The sequence below is a fragment of the Dunckerocampus dactyliophorus genome, chromosome 6 (genome assembly GCF_027744805.1).
Source record: "Dunckerocampus dactyliophorus isolate RoL2022-P2 chromosome 6, RoL_Ddac_1.1, whole genome shotgun sequence".
In the NCBI taxonomy this organism is placed as follows: domain Eukaryota; kingdom Metazoa; phylum Chordata; class Actinopteri; order Syngnathiformes; family Syngnathidae; genus Dunckerocampus; species Dunckerocampus dactyliophorus.
Window position 1 is genome coordinate 11457029 of NC_072824.1, and position 15752 is coordinate 11472780.

Here is a 15752-nt window from a genome sequence, read left to right on the forward strand (position 1 = left end):
TGGCTGAATAGGTAGGTAGATATGTAGGTAGCCATGTTGCCTTGTTAGAAGTGAACTAGCTAGGTAGATATTTAAGTAGGCCTGTTAGCTTATAGGTAGATAGGTAGGTTAGCGTCTTGGCTTGTAGATGAACAAATATGTAGGTACAGTACATACTGTAGCTAGGTAGGTAGTAGGTCGTAACGGAGCATTTTCCTAATATCTCGAACTTCTATTCTGCATGATGTCATCAGAGTACATCTCTCTCTCTCTCTCTCTCTCTACTGGTGTCTCCCAATACCACTGTGGAATGTTCCAAGCTGTCTTTCTAATGTAAGCGTCACGCTCTTTACCTTCTTACTGAAGCGCCGTATTTATACAACATGCTGAGGGGACGGGGGGGGAGGCTACTTACAGACACACTTCATGGCTTACAAAAGGAGTGTCGAGGCCTCAAGCCGCCCTTGGAGGGAGGAGGCATAGGGGTCGAGTTCTAAGAGAAAGAAAGAAAGAGGTTCCCCTCTGGTGAGCGTGCAGAGGCTCAGGCCAGTCAATGTAGAATTCCTGTGGTGTCAGGACGACATGTAAACGTGGAACCTGAGCCTGAAAACTGAAACCACGTTTAGCCATAGCCCGAAAGCCACCATGCAAACAACATTATCAAGTCTACAAGGGGGCCAATATCAGCACTTCTTAACCATAATAATGAATTCTAACATGGAAATAAGTGGCAGTTTGAATGAAACATGAAATCACTGTTTAGCAGTCATGTTATTCAACAAAAACATTTTAATATAATATAGTCATATACACGTCTTCCAATGAGAAAGCAGTGCCTGGGGACTCCATGGTGGGCTCTCCTATCTCTGGGGCTGAGGTTGCTAAGGTTGTCAAACTCTGACCCTGGATGCTCTGGGCGTGTCTTGGTTGACGCAACTCTGCAGCATCGCAGACATCCGGGGCGGTGCCTCTGGACTGGCAGAGAGGGGTGGCGGTCCCCCTTCTTAAGGGGTGTGTTCCAACTAGGGGTGTAAAGATTCATTCACTATATCGATGCATTGATTTATATTCCTATAAATATGGTCATGGAAGCTGTAGTGGACCTGTGAAATACAGTTGATTTGCTTCTTCTTTTGGTAAGGTTCATTCACTTTATTCAGTATTCATATTTAACTCCCCTGGTCTTGTTTGAAACTGCTTTATGGGGACAATATGCAAAGTAAGGACATTTTGTACGCCTCTAGAAGGTAGTTTACGGTCCAGCAGCAGTGACGGCATCATCCAGGTATTTGTTTCAAAGTCGCACTGGTTGAATTTTTGGCAAAAAAGTTACTGAATCAATTTAAAGTTACTGAATCGTTTAGGATCGTATCATTCTAAATGAACTAATATCGTCCCTGAATCCTGTTGGTACCATAAATCATGATACAAATCTAATCGTTCTTAAAACGAAACGTTACACCCCTTGTTCTGTCGGATCACACTTCTCAGCCTTTCTAGTAAAGTCTATTCAGGGGTTCTGGAGAAGAGGATCTGCCGGATAGTTGAATCTTTGATTCAGGAGGAGCTGTGTGGTGTTCGTCCTGGTCGTGGAACTGTGGACCAGCTCTAAACTCTCGGCAGGGTTCTTGAGGGTGCATGGGGGTTTGCCCAACCAGTCAACATGTGTTTTATGGACTTGGAAAAGGCATTTGACCGTGTTCCTCGAGGAATTCTGTGGGGACTACTCAGGGAATATGGGGTCCCAGAAGACCTAATTCAGGCTGTTCGTTCGCTGTATGACGCTGCGTGTCATAGTATGGTTCGCATTGCCGGCAATAAGTCTGCCGTTTCCAGTGAGGCTTGGAATGCCCCAGGGCTGCCCTTTGTTGCCTGGTTCATCTGTTCATTACATTTATCGACAGAATTTCTAGGTTTAGCGAGGGCGTTGATGGGTTCCAGTTTGGTGGCTGCAGGATTGGGTCTCTGCTTTATGTGGACCCGCTGGCTTGAACGAGCCGTGATCTTCAACTCTCACTGGATCAGTTCGCTGCCGAGTGTGAAGCGGCCGCGATGAAAATCAGCACCTCCAAGTCAGAGTGCATGGTTCTCACCCGGAAAAGTGTGGAGTATCATCTTCGGGTCGGGAATGAGCTCTTGCCCCAAGTGGAGGAGTTTAAGTACCTCTGTGTCTTGTTCACGAGTGAGGGAAGGATGGAGTTTGAGATCGACAGACAAATTGGTGCAGCGTCTGCAGTGATGCGGACTCTGCATCGGTCGGTTGTGGTGAAGAGGGAGCTAAGCCAAAAGGCAGAGCTCTCAATTTACCAGTCAATCTACGTTTCTGCCCTCACCTATTGTCATGCGGTTTGGGTAGTGGCCGAAAGATCAAGAATGCAGGTGCAAGCAGCCAAAATGAGTTTTCTCCGTAGGGTGGCTGGGCTCTCCATTAGAGATAAGGTGAGAAGCACTGTCAACTGGAAGAAACTCGGGAGTAGAACCGCTGCTCCTCCACATTGAGAGGAGGCAGATGTGGTGGCTTGGGTATCTGTTAAGGATGCCTCCCGGTCGCCTCCCTGGGGAGGTGTTCAGGGCATGTCCAACTGGTAGGAGGCCTTGAGAAAGACCCAGGACACATTGGAGAGTCTCTCAACTGGCTTGGGAACGCCTCGGGATCTTCCGGGAGGAGCTGGACGAAGTGGCCGGGGAGAGGGAAGTCTGGGCTTCCCTGCTTAGGCTGCTGTCCCCGTGACCCTATCTTGGATAAGCGGTAGAAGACTGATGGATGGAATACAGTCATATTGTTCAAAGATAAAAGTCATAATATTAGAAAAATAAGGTCGTAATACTATGTTATATAAATACTTGTACTACAAGAAAAGTTGCAATGTTAAAGTCAAATTTTCTTTAAAAAAGTTGTATTATGAAGATGAAGTTGCAAAACTACAAAAAAGTAGTAATTTTACACTGATTTGAGGGTTTTTATTGTTGAAAAAGTAATATTTTGTAAACTACACCAAAAGTCTTACCTTATCAGAAAGTTAACGTAATTAAAATAGTCATATCTTAAGAAAAAGGCTCTAGTGTTATCAAGATAAAATTGTACTAATACAAAAAAAAGTACTAATGTTACAAGAATAATGTGGAGTTTTACTGCTAGGAGTGAAAAGTTGAAGTTTTTAGAATGTGTTCGCAATCTAGGCGAGAAAGGTAGAAATCTCCAGAGAATAAAGTAGTTTTTTTTTGTTTTTTTTAAGAAAAAGTTGTAACATTATGAAAATGATGTGTTTATATTGACTGTATGTGTGTGTCGCATCAGATCCCCATGGGCCACACTTAAAGGCCACTAAGAGAAGGAGGATTTTACTTCGTGTGGACGATGAAGATTCTAATCTCTCTCTCTCTCTCTCTCTCTCACACACACACACACACACACACACACACACACACACACACACACACACACTAAATGAGACAAGCATCGTCTTCACCTTCTACCTTTTAACTTCCTTACTTGCCTTATTAACTCCCTGATTGGGCAGCTTTAGTTGTCATGGTGCTGTGACCCCCCTCAGCACTTATGAGATGACCCCGTCAGGATTAGTCCAAGCTGGGACCAAAGGGTGGGGCGGGGGGTGAGGGGTTCACCTCACAGCATCTCCCCAAAAAAAACCTTAATTAAATTGCTGAGGCAGCGAGTCAGGAATGTTTGCTTCCCTCTAAGATCCATGCCCGACTGTCTGTACCTTTCTTTGCTTTTCTCAGCCCATACACCCCCTCAGCCACTCACTGGACATAACATTAGGTACACCTGCACAGTCTGAATGTATGGCTTTTCAGTGGTTCTCAACTTGTGGGTTGAGACCCAAAAGAGGGTCGCGGATCTTTTCTGGATGGGTCACAGACAGCATGTCGAAAATGACAAAGTATGCAATAGCCAACCAATGTCTGACTTTTTAACATTTTTATTTTCAAGTAAAATTGAGGACTATTTTAGTGACATTGGTAAAAGTGAAATATCTGATTTTGTGGTCGTGAGTGAAATTTAAAAAATGTAAAAAATAAAAATAGATAAAAATAATAATGACTTAAATAAAAGTGGGTCGCGGTTTAATGACCATTGGAAAATGTGAGTCCCAGATTGAGACCATTTGAGAACCCCTGCTTTACATAGTCCACTTACAAATACATGGTGGTAGACAACCACAATGTACCACACAGGATAAAAGAACTGTTAAAATAGAAGTGTAGTTCATCAAGTGTAATGAAAGAGTACACTGCAGTGTCACAGTCAGGATTTCCTTCACATTTGTGTCTGAGAAAGAACCCAATTGATTTTGAATTGTATACAACAAAGACACTAGAAGATCTTCAGGAGCGTGAATCTGGACCGATGTCAACTAATCATCCACTGGGAGTCTTTTTCAGTCTTATCTATCTGTCAATAATATAATAATGAACTCTACTGATTTTGAAAGACAACCCAGCCAAGAGCTCAAAGGTAAAAGCAGTACATGTTCATCACCTCACTTGTACTAGTTAAATTGTTCCACTAAGTCTTTCTTAAACGTCATAGAAGTATTGTTGCGTCAGATCTAGAAACCTATTGGTTTTGAATGACATACCACCGGAAGTAAACTGAGACCATGCATCACCTATCTCCTACCTGTGGCATTTGTCACTAAATCCTCAACTCATCAAACTTTTGCAGTGTGTCAAATCAAGAACCCTATTGATTTTGAAAGATAACCCAGTCATCAAAACTTAAATCAACCATCCATCCATCCATCCATTTTCGATGCCGCTTGTCCAATAAGCCTACTTGTTTTTTTTGTGTCATATTTTTACACACTGCTTTTATTGTTAGTCTTTGTAGGATTAATATTGCTTTTAGTCCAATCAAAAACTCTATCCCAGCAAAAAAATGACGTTCCTCATCACTTCCTTAGTACATGTCTAAATTGTCCCACTGAATCTTAGTCAAACTTTACTCGAGTAATCAAAACCAGAGTACAGTATTGGAGTTGTAACCTAACTACACGTGTGCAGCTAATCCTTTCAATGAAATGTGTTGAAAGAATGTGGAAACTACACTAGGCTACTCAACAATAAAGCATGGTTGGAGGTGACTGAAGGGGAATTAGTGGGTTTGTTCCCCGTGTGGCCTTGCAGCCAATCACACACACGTTCGAGACCCCCCGGTGAAAGCAGACGTGAAGGTGAAGATGTGATCTCCAACTCCGATACACAGGCAACACTAATATTTGCATTTTCTAAACGTCTTTCCACGCAGCATGACTTTGTTCTATTATTCGTGTTTGATTGTGTGCGTGCGTGTTAACAACAACATGCACAAAAGCCACTCATATCTTACCTTTCACAACGCGATGCAAAATCCGAGAGGATCCAAGAGTGCAAACTTTGTATCCACTTTGCGTGCGACACAACACACGGCGCGCGCGTCCACGCAGAAAAACTTCCACGACCTGCGTGTGCCCTCGCTCCAGACTGCGGTACAGTTCTGCCTCAACACACCGAGGAACACTTGAAGGAGGAGGAGTAGGAGAGAGGAGGAAGCATAGAGGCGGAGTCTACCTGCTGAGGAAACTTTAAAAAAAAGCATATCTATGGCCGACTGTCTCGAAAGTTAAAGAAAGATTCATCCATCCATCTTGTCCTCATTAGATACCAGACCTATCCTAGGCGACTCTGGGCAGAAGCAGGGTACACCCTTTACTGTGGTCGCCAGCCAATCGCAGGGCACGTATAGACAAGCAACCTTTCACACCGACATTCATACAGTAGCTACCTGTGGACAATTCAGAGTTGCCAATTAACCTAACATGCATATTATTGGAATGTGGGAGGACACCGGAGTACCCGGAGAACATGCAATCTCCACAAAGATGAGTTTAGTATTATTTGTAAGATGACACCGTGAGTCGGACTGTTACTTGTTATGTTGGTATATACAGTATATATAAAGACCACCTGCGATTTCCAATGGGTTGACAAGCTCGTTGTGAATGCACTGATAGCCCGTGATTGGCTCCTACCAAAGAAAGAGTTACTGTTTACTCACTGACTTGTGAGCAGCACATTATTTAAACAATTAGATGTATTTCTGAATTAAAGCGGATGTCCAGACGAGATTAGAATTTAGCCATAAATTAGGCTCACCTCTGTATAAGCCGCAGCGTTCAATGTTTAAGAAAAAGTAGCAGCTTATACACCGGAATTTACGGTATATACTTAAAAAAATATTTTATAAGGTCGAACAAAACGTACAGTATTACAGACAAAGCTGGGTTATTTTTTAACAGTGTCAATATTAATATTTTTCTGTTTACACAGTGCCTTTAGCGGCATTTTCCACATTTTTGATGGACTTTTTTTTGTTGAATTTTATTTCTACCATGTGCCGCGGCAATATTAAAAATGAGCCGCAGAACGCCAATGGCCCCCATACCACACCCTGGGCACCCCTTGTCTAACTGAAGAATGAACAAATCAATCTACTCAAAACTGTTAGTACATTAGTTTGTAACTGTCCAATCCATGCTTATTAATGTAAGAGTTATTGCATGATTTGCATTTTATGTAAAAAATGGACAGGTGTTGCTTTTGCTGCTCAAAGTATACAATTTGTCAGTGTTGTTCACTGCCAATGCTGCTACTGTACAACTACGACTACTACAGTATTACTACTACTACTACTACTACTACTACTACTGCAGGGATAAATGATATTTTATAAAGATAAATGATGCACATGTGCACAAAACACAACACCACATGCTTTGGCGTGCGTTTACGGTTGTAATTATGTCTGGATTTGTGTGTTTGTGGCAATTTCAAGGATTTTGTGCAACCGGAGTCAACATTTGCTTAACAAAATTATTTTGTGAAGGAGATCAAGAAAGATGGAGGCAAGAATTTGGGCAATGGAAGTTCGTTGGGAACTTGCTGCGACATCTGTTCCTATGAGCATGCGAGTGGATGCCAGGAGTGCTGGGACATTGACGTGAGCCGCGTCTCTGAGAGATTTTTAAAAAATCATTTTCGGAAGAAGGACTTTCGTCTACACCTGTGACTACTCTTACGCAAGTCTTGGCAAAACATGCCTTTCCATGACATATACTGTACATGATGGATACATATCAGATTTATATCTACATATGAACAAGGTATGGGTTGCTTTTGTAAAAGCTGGACTTGTACTGTTCAGACTGACATGAAAAAATAAGATACAGGTCCCATTTCAACAAAAAAATCCAAGCCAAGCCCCTCTGTTCAGACAAAAATATTGTGGTACGTACCAGCCTTCGTCCAGACTCGGTGCAACTATTGCCCGGTGGAAGGGGAATAATAATGTCCACAGATTCAGCCTCAAGGAAGCATATCCACCCATTTCTGGTTTACCTCAACAATTTTATCCTACCATCACTTGCCTTGTGAAGACTCAGCCTTGTTCAAGCTCCGCTTGTAACTAAGAAGTACAAAACTTTTAAGCACATACTGTGCGTGGAACATTGTCAATTATATTTTTAGACTTTGATGTGGGTCACTTAAAAATGAATGGCGGCCACATTTGGCCCACGGGCCGTGATTTCGACACACCTGGTCCAGAGCGACTTTCAAGGTGACTGTCATCCATTACCCAAAATCAATAGGATGTTTGCTTCAAGCAACCTCTGAGCATAGTGAATGTCTTTCATGATTATTTGTATTATTATCGTCATTACCTGTCACATATAGTGTAAGTGGAAGACAAAATGTTAATAGTAAAACCAGAAAATAATACACTTGGGCAAATAAAAGGGTAGAATGAGTTCTTACAGTATTCAGTGACATTGAAAAATACAGAAAACACACATTGCTGTGTTTCTTCCCATGAGAAGTTGACACTAATGTGTCATTGTAAAGCAACAGAGCAAAGTGATGTTCGTGATTGTTTGTTTTCTCGCAGTCTTGTTAAATATTCCTCTTTCTCAACCTTGCTTCACACACACACACACACACACACACACATTCTCCATGATCACATTCTTTCAGTGATATACATAGTACATGTAGTCTATTCGGACTTTTTGTATGTAACTTAACAGAAAAGTTAAAGAAACAATTAATTGAGGAGTTAACAAGAGAAGAAGAGAATGTGTCATTGGTTATTATCAAACTATGTAGATGTTTTTTTTTCTTTTTTACTGTGGTTAACTTCTTTTTACACTTGTGTGGGACAATGTTAACACTTATGTTTAGAATTAGCTTGGTAGCTTGCTTTGCTATAATAATTATACATATGTGCGTGTGTGTGTGCATATATATATACTGTGTATATATATATATATATATATATATATATATATATATATATGTAGACACAACAGGCCACAGGATGCACAGAAAGCAAGTGAAGTCTGAGGTACGATCTGGCACCGAATGAATGCTGCAGCCAAGCTTAAGTAGGCCAGGTGATAATTGCTTGCAGGTGTGCACCGGCAGCTCCACCTTTGCAGGAAGGCGGTGCACTGCAACACATGGCGGACAGGCGGCAGCAGAGCGACAAACACAGGACATGACTGGTTGCACTGTTAGTAAGTGCTATGATCATCTGATAATGCCATGACACCAGAGGTCCAATAAGAAATTCCATCCATTTTCACCAAAACCTCTGAAAATTTCCTCCGTGCAGTCCAGCATAACAGTACCTGCTGCCACAAATGCAAATTGTTGCTTTTAATTAGTAGTGGGCGATACTAAGTAACTACAGGGCCAGTATTGCCGGTACTGTTACTGATACTGACACCAATACTTTTTACTTACATTTTTTCAAGGTCATTGAATTATTGTGGCTCTAAGTTGTATATGCAATATAAGACAATGTGACAGTAGCCAGAAAATCATCACATTATGACCTTTATTACATGCAATTGTTTGAGGAAAATAAAATCACTCTTAAATAAGTTAACAAAAGCAAAACCTACTACACTAATTCCCCAACTAACGAACACAATTGGTTCCAGACGACCGTTCTTCCAATGATATAGGTACTACATGTACGTGTATACATATACAGTACAGTAGACGCCCCTACAACGTAAATAATCCGTTCCGAGAACCTTTATGTAAATAGCCTAATCCGTTCCAAGATCTTCCCAAACTCACCCCTTTGGCACTTCAAAATATTCAAAGTCCACCAAATATGGTGGGAAATATAAGAAAACATTAGCATAAACATAGTACAGTAACATTCCAATATAAAATAAGGTAATAAATACGATTACTGTAAATGAATAAAACTGAAAAACAAAAACAATCCTACCGTTCACGAGATGTCTTGATCAGGAGCGCAAGTGGAGGCAGGAAGGAGGAGGAGGACTAGCCTGAGTCGAAACGCGACTCAAAGAGTCTAAGAGTCAGCTGGTCTCACAGATAAACGCACACGCACTACACGATAATGCTGTGTGCAAAATTTTAATTTGTAACTTAACTTAATTGTTTAAGTTAGTTTCAGGGCGACTACGAAGAGGAAGGAGGTTGAAGGGACAAGCCTGTCTCTCACACAAACTCACGTACGTGCTGTATAACTCAGCCAATGAGATGAGAGCGTAGGCGGTGCCCCGATAATCAGCCAATGAGATGAGAGCGGAGGCGGTGCCCTGATAATCAGCCAATGAGAGCGTGATGCGTCAGAAGGCGTCACCAAGTGTTAGTCTGAACTTGCACCGACTTGAGGCATTAATAAAGTTGATTGGAAAAAAAAAAAGACTTGCGCTGACTTGATGCTTTATGTTATATGGAATTTCTTCTGTAATACGAAGCAAAAACTTTACATAAATTCTTTATGTTCAGTGGAATTTATGTAAAAGGAGGTTTATGTTATGCGAGGTACTACTGCATATGTGTATGTATGTAAATATGAGTTTGGATGCAGTAGTAATATTAAACGAGGATAATTAATGAAAAAAACAATAATAAAAGTGATATAATAATACGTAATGATAAATGTTATTTACCTTTGAAGAGGAGTCGTCGAGCATACGTCGTCGTGGAGGAGTTGGAGGAGGAGATATTGAAAAATAGGACAAGTCGTCGTCGTTAGACTCTTCTAAAAGAGGTAGTGTTCTGTGGGTGGTGTAGAATTAAGCAGGCCTATTAACTCTTCATAACTTTAATCACACGCTCTGTCCGGGTTGTATAATTTAGCTTTCAATTTAGCTTTATCTATCTCCAACTCTTCCTCTGTTGGTTTCATTAGCTCTAAGGCTGCATTAGCAGTATCACAGTGCCCTCTACTGGTCAAGCATGTACAGTAGCAGTATAAATACTGACTGACTACAAGGCAAAATAAAATAAAATATAGACCAGTCGGCTTGTGTTCGTATCCGTGAGTGTTCGCTAGTCGGGTGTTCGTAAGTTGGGGACCTAGTGTATTGGCTTTCATTTGGCTTTACAAAAACACAGATGATTCTGAAAATAAAGAGAACTGAAAAATATCACCTTAGTATGGATCCGATACATAAACAGTTGATCCGTCCACCCCTACTTTTAATTGTAAACCAGGATGGAGGTCATCCTTGTCCTGTTGTAAACAGAGCAAACTCCTACAAGTAGTAACAGTAGCAGTAGTCGTCGTAAAAGTCATGTAACAGCTCCTCCAAGTCACAACATGTCTGCCTGGCCAGCCGGTGTGTTTATATGGCGGGGAGCTCGTAAGTAGTAGTAGACTCAGGGTTGGTGGCGGGGGAGCAGTGACGATGGTGTCGCCTTTCCCGGCGTTCCTGAACGTGCGGCGCGGTCTCGTTGTCGCCTTTTAACGTCTCCGTTGGCAGCTCGTTGGCGGCTGAGGTGGCAGGCGGAAGTGCACCTGCAGACGCTTTCCCAAGACTGTAAAAATACACCTGCCTAAAATAGGAACACCACTGTGAATGGAAATACATGCTGAGCCTATGAGATCATGAGTTTGTACCGTGTATATAGTCAATGGATAGCTTAGAACGGACAAATACTACTCATTTATTGCCGCCGTGAATATGCTCGATGACTAGGTGGCTAGACCAGGGGTCACCAACGTGGCGCCCGCGGGCACCAGGTAGCCCCCCACGACCACATGAGGTGCCCGCAAGCCTGCTTTTCATTAAGGTTTTCAGTTAATAATGAAAGAACAGTAGAAAGAAATGCATTCTGAAATACAAAATGTGAGTTGTGGACACCAGCATTTTGTTGATGTTCTGGTAAAACAAGCATATTCGCTTTGTTTGGGTTTAAAATAAGCTCTGAAAATAAATGTTACAAAAATGAGTAGCTCTTGCCCATTTTCATTTTGTAAAAGTAGCTCTCACAAGGAAAAACGTTGGTGACCCCTGGGCTAGACTGACTAGGTGGGACAGCCTTAGTTTGAGGAGTTGGCGCAGGATCCAAGGTATTTATCCTTTAAAGTGCTCATGACACCAAAACACATGCTAATCTAGTTATTTATTTGTTAAATAACACTGAAAGGCATATTTCCTGTTTTAGATTGTTGTCTCCTGTCTTCAGCTCTGTGTAGTGTGCATAAAGCTAGCTGATAGCTGTGGCTATCACTGCTAGTAAAACAAATACTCCTCACAACACAATATTAATGAATGTTATTATTGTGAATATGTCACTTTCCTTGTGTGCGGTCATTGCTGTGCTTGTTTGGACCTGGTTGCCGGTGTCACCCGTAAGTGTTTTGCTGGCAAAATTATTGAATTTTTTTTCATGGGGACCAGAATTCCTGGCGGCAGCCTTGCTATTGGCTATATGATCTGAAAACAGGTACCATAACATCACCTTAATTTAGACAAAAAGATATTTTACTTACAACATATATCATTTGTGAAACTTAGAGGATGAGACACCTTGTTTACAGAGACTTTGGATGTGAGAGTACATTGTCTGATGGAGCTTCAAGTGAGAGAGCAGTCAGCAGAATCTGACTTCCACCGTTGAGAAAGGGTGCTCATCTAGTCCGACAAATTCCATTGTTTTTCAGGTTAGTTGCCTTCTGACCGCCACATACGGGCGAGTGTTGACCAAGTTAGCTGCCGTTTTACTGATGCAGCACCGTGAGCCTCGAAAACTTATCATGCTCCGTCGAGTGATCTCATCGTAGCAGTCATGATACGTTAGCGTACAACCAAACAACAACCAAAATGGCAAATACAAATTACAACTATTTGACGGGGCTGCACGGTGGTCTAGTGGGTAGCATGTTGACCAACACAGTAACAGCCTGGAGATCGGGAAGACCTGGGTTCGATTCTCCCTTGGGCATTTCTGTGTGGCGTTTGCATGTTCTCCCCGTGAACATGCATGTTAGGTTAATTGGAGACTCTAAATTGTCCATAGGTATGAATGTGAGTGTGAATGGTTGTCTGTATGTGCCCTGCGATTGGCTGGCAACCAGTCCAGGGTGTACTCCGCCTGTCGCCCGAAGTCAGCTGGGATAGGCTCCAGCATAACCCCGCGACCCTAAAGAGGAGAAGCGGTATAGAAAATGGATGGATGGAGCTATTTAACGTTCCCCCGTGAGATATTTCTGTGGCATGTCTTGCAGGGTGCAGATTTTACATCACTCTCACAAATGGTATATAAGTTCAGCAGACATGTTGGGTTCGCCGCCGCACGCCTGTGCAGTACGAAGGAAAGGGCGAGGGGGACACTACATTGCACACAGGGGTTTTTACAGGCTACAGGCTTCAATAGCACGAGCCACGGGTGATCGTTTTTTATGATCAGCGTGTTGATCAGCATATGCCGATCACTCATTTTCCCACGCAAATCGGCCGATACTAATTGGTGGTCGATCGATCAGAGCATCCCTGGTTGCTACTCAGCTGTGAATGTGAAACTCGTGTGTTGCATTTGCCGTTTTGTTGTTTGTATTGAACTCATCAGTGCAGGCAATTTTGTCCTTACCGCAATCACAACATTGGTTCTTGTGGATGAAGGCTTGACCTACTCAAAGACAGAGGAAGTGACTTGTATCTATCTACAGAGTCTCACTTTTCTCCCTCAGAGCACTCCCAAACGTCAGCCACAGAGGAATGTAAACACGAGAAGGAGAGGAAGTGTCCATGCGTGTATCTGTGTGTACTGTACACTGCTGGTGTTTACATGTGTGCACACGCTTGTGTACTTGTGTGTTTGTTTCACACGCCTCGCTTCACTCAAGGCAAGGAAATAACACAGCCTAAACACACAAAATCATTTTTTCAAATTACTTTTAAATTTAATAGTTAAAAATTGTAATCAATAAAATGTAACTGTAAAATATTAAAAATATAATAAAAATAAGGTATTGAACAGAAAAAAAATAATAAGGGAGAAATGCAAATAAAATAAATGAAACAATAAAATGTATTAATGCATTATTAAAATGTTATTTTGACTAAAATGTATGTCTTTATTTATTCTGAATTAATTCGTGAAATGCTGTAGAAAATACCAATTATCAAATAAATAAAGAACGTGGGGGGGGGGGGGGGGGGGGGAGAGAGGCTGAAGTGGTCAGAATGCCGGCCGCACAGTCAGGAGATCCGGGTTCATATCTCTGTTGGAGCATACTGTATTAATCCTTTGGAAGTTTAATACAAACATAATAACTGACAATGGCGATGACGTCTTCTAAGCGGGCCAAAAGTGGACAAACATTCTTACTTGTCTCACATAAGTGTAAAAAGAAGGTAACCACAGTAAAACACTAATAAGGTCTCGCGTATGTTACGGTGTCAAAAAAGCCAAAGAAAAGGCTAAAGAAATGTTAAAAACAGTCGAACACTTCACAAAGGCAAAATGGGGGAAAACATTTTTACTTGTCAGACAAGCGTAAAAAGAAGTTAACTACTATGCAGTTAACGGCATAGCAACAACACGTCTCGTGTATGCTATGATGTCAAAAGAAAAAGCCAAAGAAAAGTCTAAAGGAACGCGAAAAACAAAAAGACAAAGACAAAAAGTGAAAAACATTCTTACTTGTCACACAAGTGTAAAAAGAAGCGAACCACAGCAAAACACAAATAACTGCATCACAAGATGTCTTGCGTATGCTATGTCAAATAAGCCAAAGAAAAAGCAAAAGAAACTTTTAAACCACTTGACAAAGCAAAAGGGCACATTCAGTCTTCCCACACAAGTGTAAAAAGAAGCATTAGCTGCGGCAAAGTAAGATCTAATAATAATTATGAGGAATAGTAGGATGGGCTCCTGCACTTTTCTTTGCAGGCCCGTAATTGAAAGTAAAAAAATAAAAATTGGATTAAAGCACAATGCGAGTTGTAGTTAAGGAGATATTTGAATGACATACTTTAAATAAACGGTACCCTTTATTTTCGCATCATCGTTGTACGCAAACGTATCGTAATTTCTGCAGCAACGTCCTTATACCGTAGATGCTCAGTACAAATGTGTGCTTTGATATGAGGTTTTTCAAAGTTATTTTTTTTTTTTGTATTTGGGGAGGTGGAGAAGGAGGGGGGGATAAGGGGAGGAACAACACAGACGAGGAGGGGGTGATGGTAGTGGGCGGAGGAGGGCTCCATGGGAATGCATGTCCTCTACGACTCTGCAGTTGTTCCCCCGTAAGCCTTGTTTTGTTTTCACATGGACTTCAACATCACTGTGCATACACACACCCACACACACACAGTGGTGCATTAACGACAATATTCCACTAGGTGGCATTGTTACCTTTCATTCTAGTATGTGTTTTATATTTAATACAGAGTAGAGGTTCAATAATGAAATGAGATGTATAAATTAGCTTGTCTCATGCCAAGTGGGTGTGGTTAATGTCATCCCCCCCTTATGATTGAGCCCTCCGAACTCTGCCTAGCAACAAAATAGTCATTAGCAATGAATGTAACAAGATGTTATGAGAGCACATCACCAAACTGTAAAAATGATTGATTACTGAAAATATGGCCGTGGTGTTGCATCGAGGGAAAAAAACTAAGCTTGAGACCCCCTCAAGTGGTAGTTCTCACAGCCAGAAGTACGCTCCCCCCCACTTTCTCACAGGGGCCGTGAGAACATGATTGTCAGGCAAGGACCCTCAGGACGCTAAGGATGTCAATTGAATGAGAAGAGTCAAATATGGAGGCTGACAACGTAACAAGCTCCACAAAGTGCTTTTACTTTTTGCTATTGTGGCAGCTGTGACACATTTATACATTCAAGTTATTATTTTAGCTCTTTATACCAAGTATTTGTGGGTGGTCAAAACTGCAAATTTATTGGGAATTTGATATTGATATATGATATTATGGTAATGAAGTATTCTAATTAAACAGAAATAATGTTTTTGGTAAAACTGCCAAAAATAAACAATTAGTATTTTTGTTTGAATTTTCAAATATTTATGTGTATATATATATATATATATATACTGTGTGTGTGTGTATATATATACAGTATATACTGTGTATATATATATACACACACACACTGCTCAAGAAAATTAGAGGAACACTTCAAAAACACATCAGATCTAAACTGGGGGAAAAATGATCTCGAATATCTTTCCTGATAATAAGTGGGTGATGTATTAGTAACAAAATGATGCAGCTGACTGGTCCATTTAGCTAAAATGTCATTGCAGCAACTCAAAATGGGTGATCATTTTCATTTCTATCAAATTATGTGGCTTCATTTTGTTACTAATACATCACCCACTTATTATCAGGAATATATATATACACCTGTGTATGTGTATATATATATATATATATATATATATATATATATATATATATATATATATATATATA

General features: G+C 41.1%; 1 protein-coding gene across 2 annotated transcripts in view; it reads right to left on the reverse strand.

The window, feature by feature from the left end:
* LOC129183045 (vasorin-like) overlaps positions 1-5628 on the reverse strand; it is a 28486-nt gene extending 22858 nt beyond the window's left edge. The window contains exon 1 of one of the 2 annotated variants that reach the window (XM_054779846.1): positions 5333-5628. The gene's annotated coding sequence lies outside the window, so the exon portion shown is untranslated. Of the gene's footprint in view, positions 1-394; positions 5312-5332 lie in introns of those variants that run through there. The other variant, XM_054779847.1, reaches the window with a different exon arrangement.
* Positions 5629-15752: the final 10124 nt, after the last annotated feature.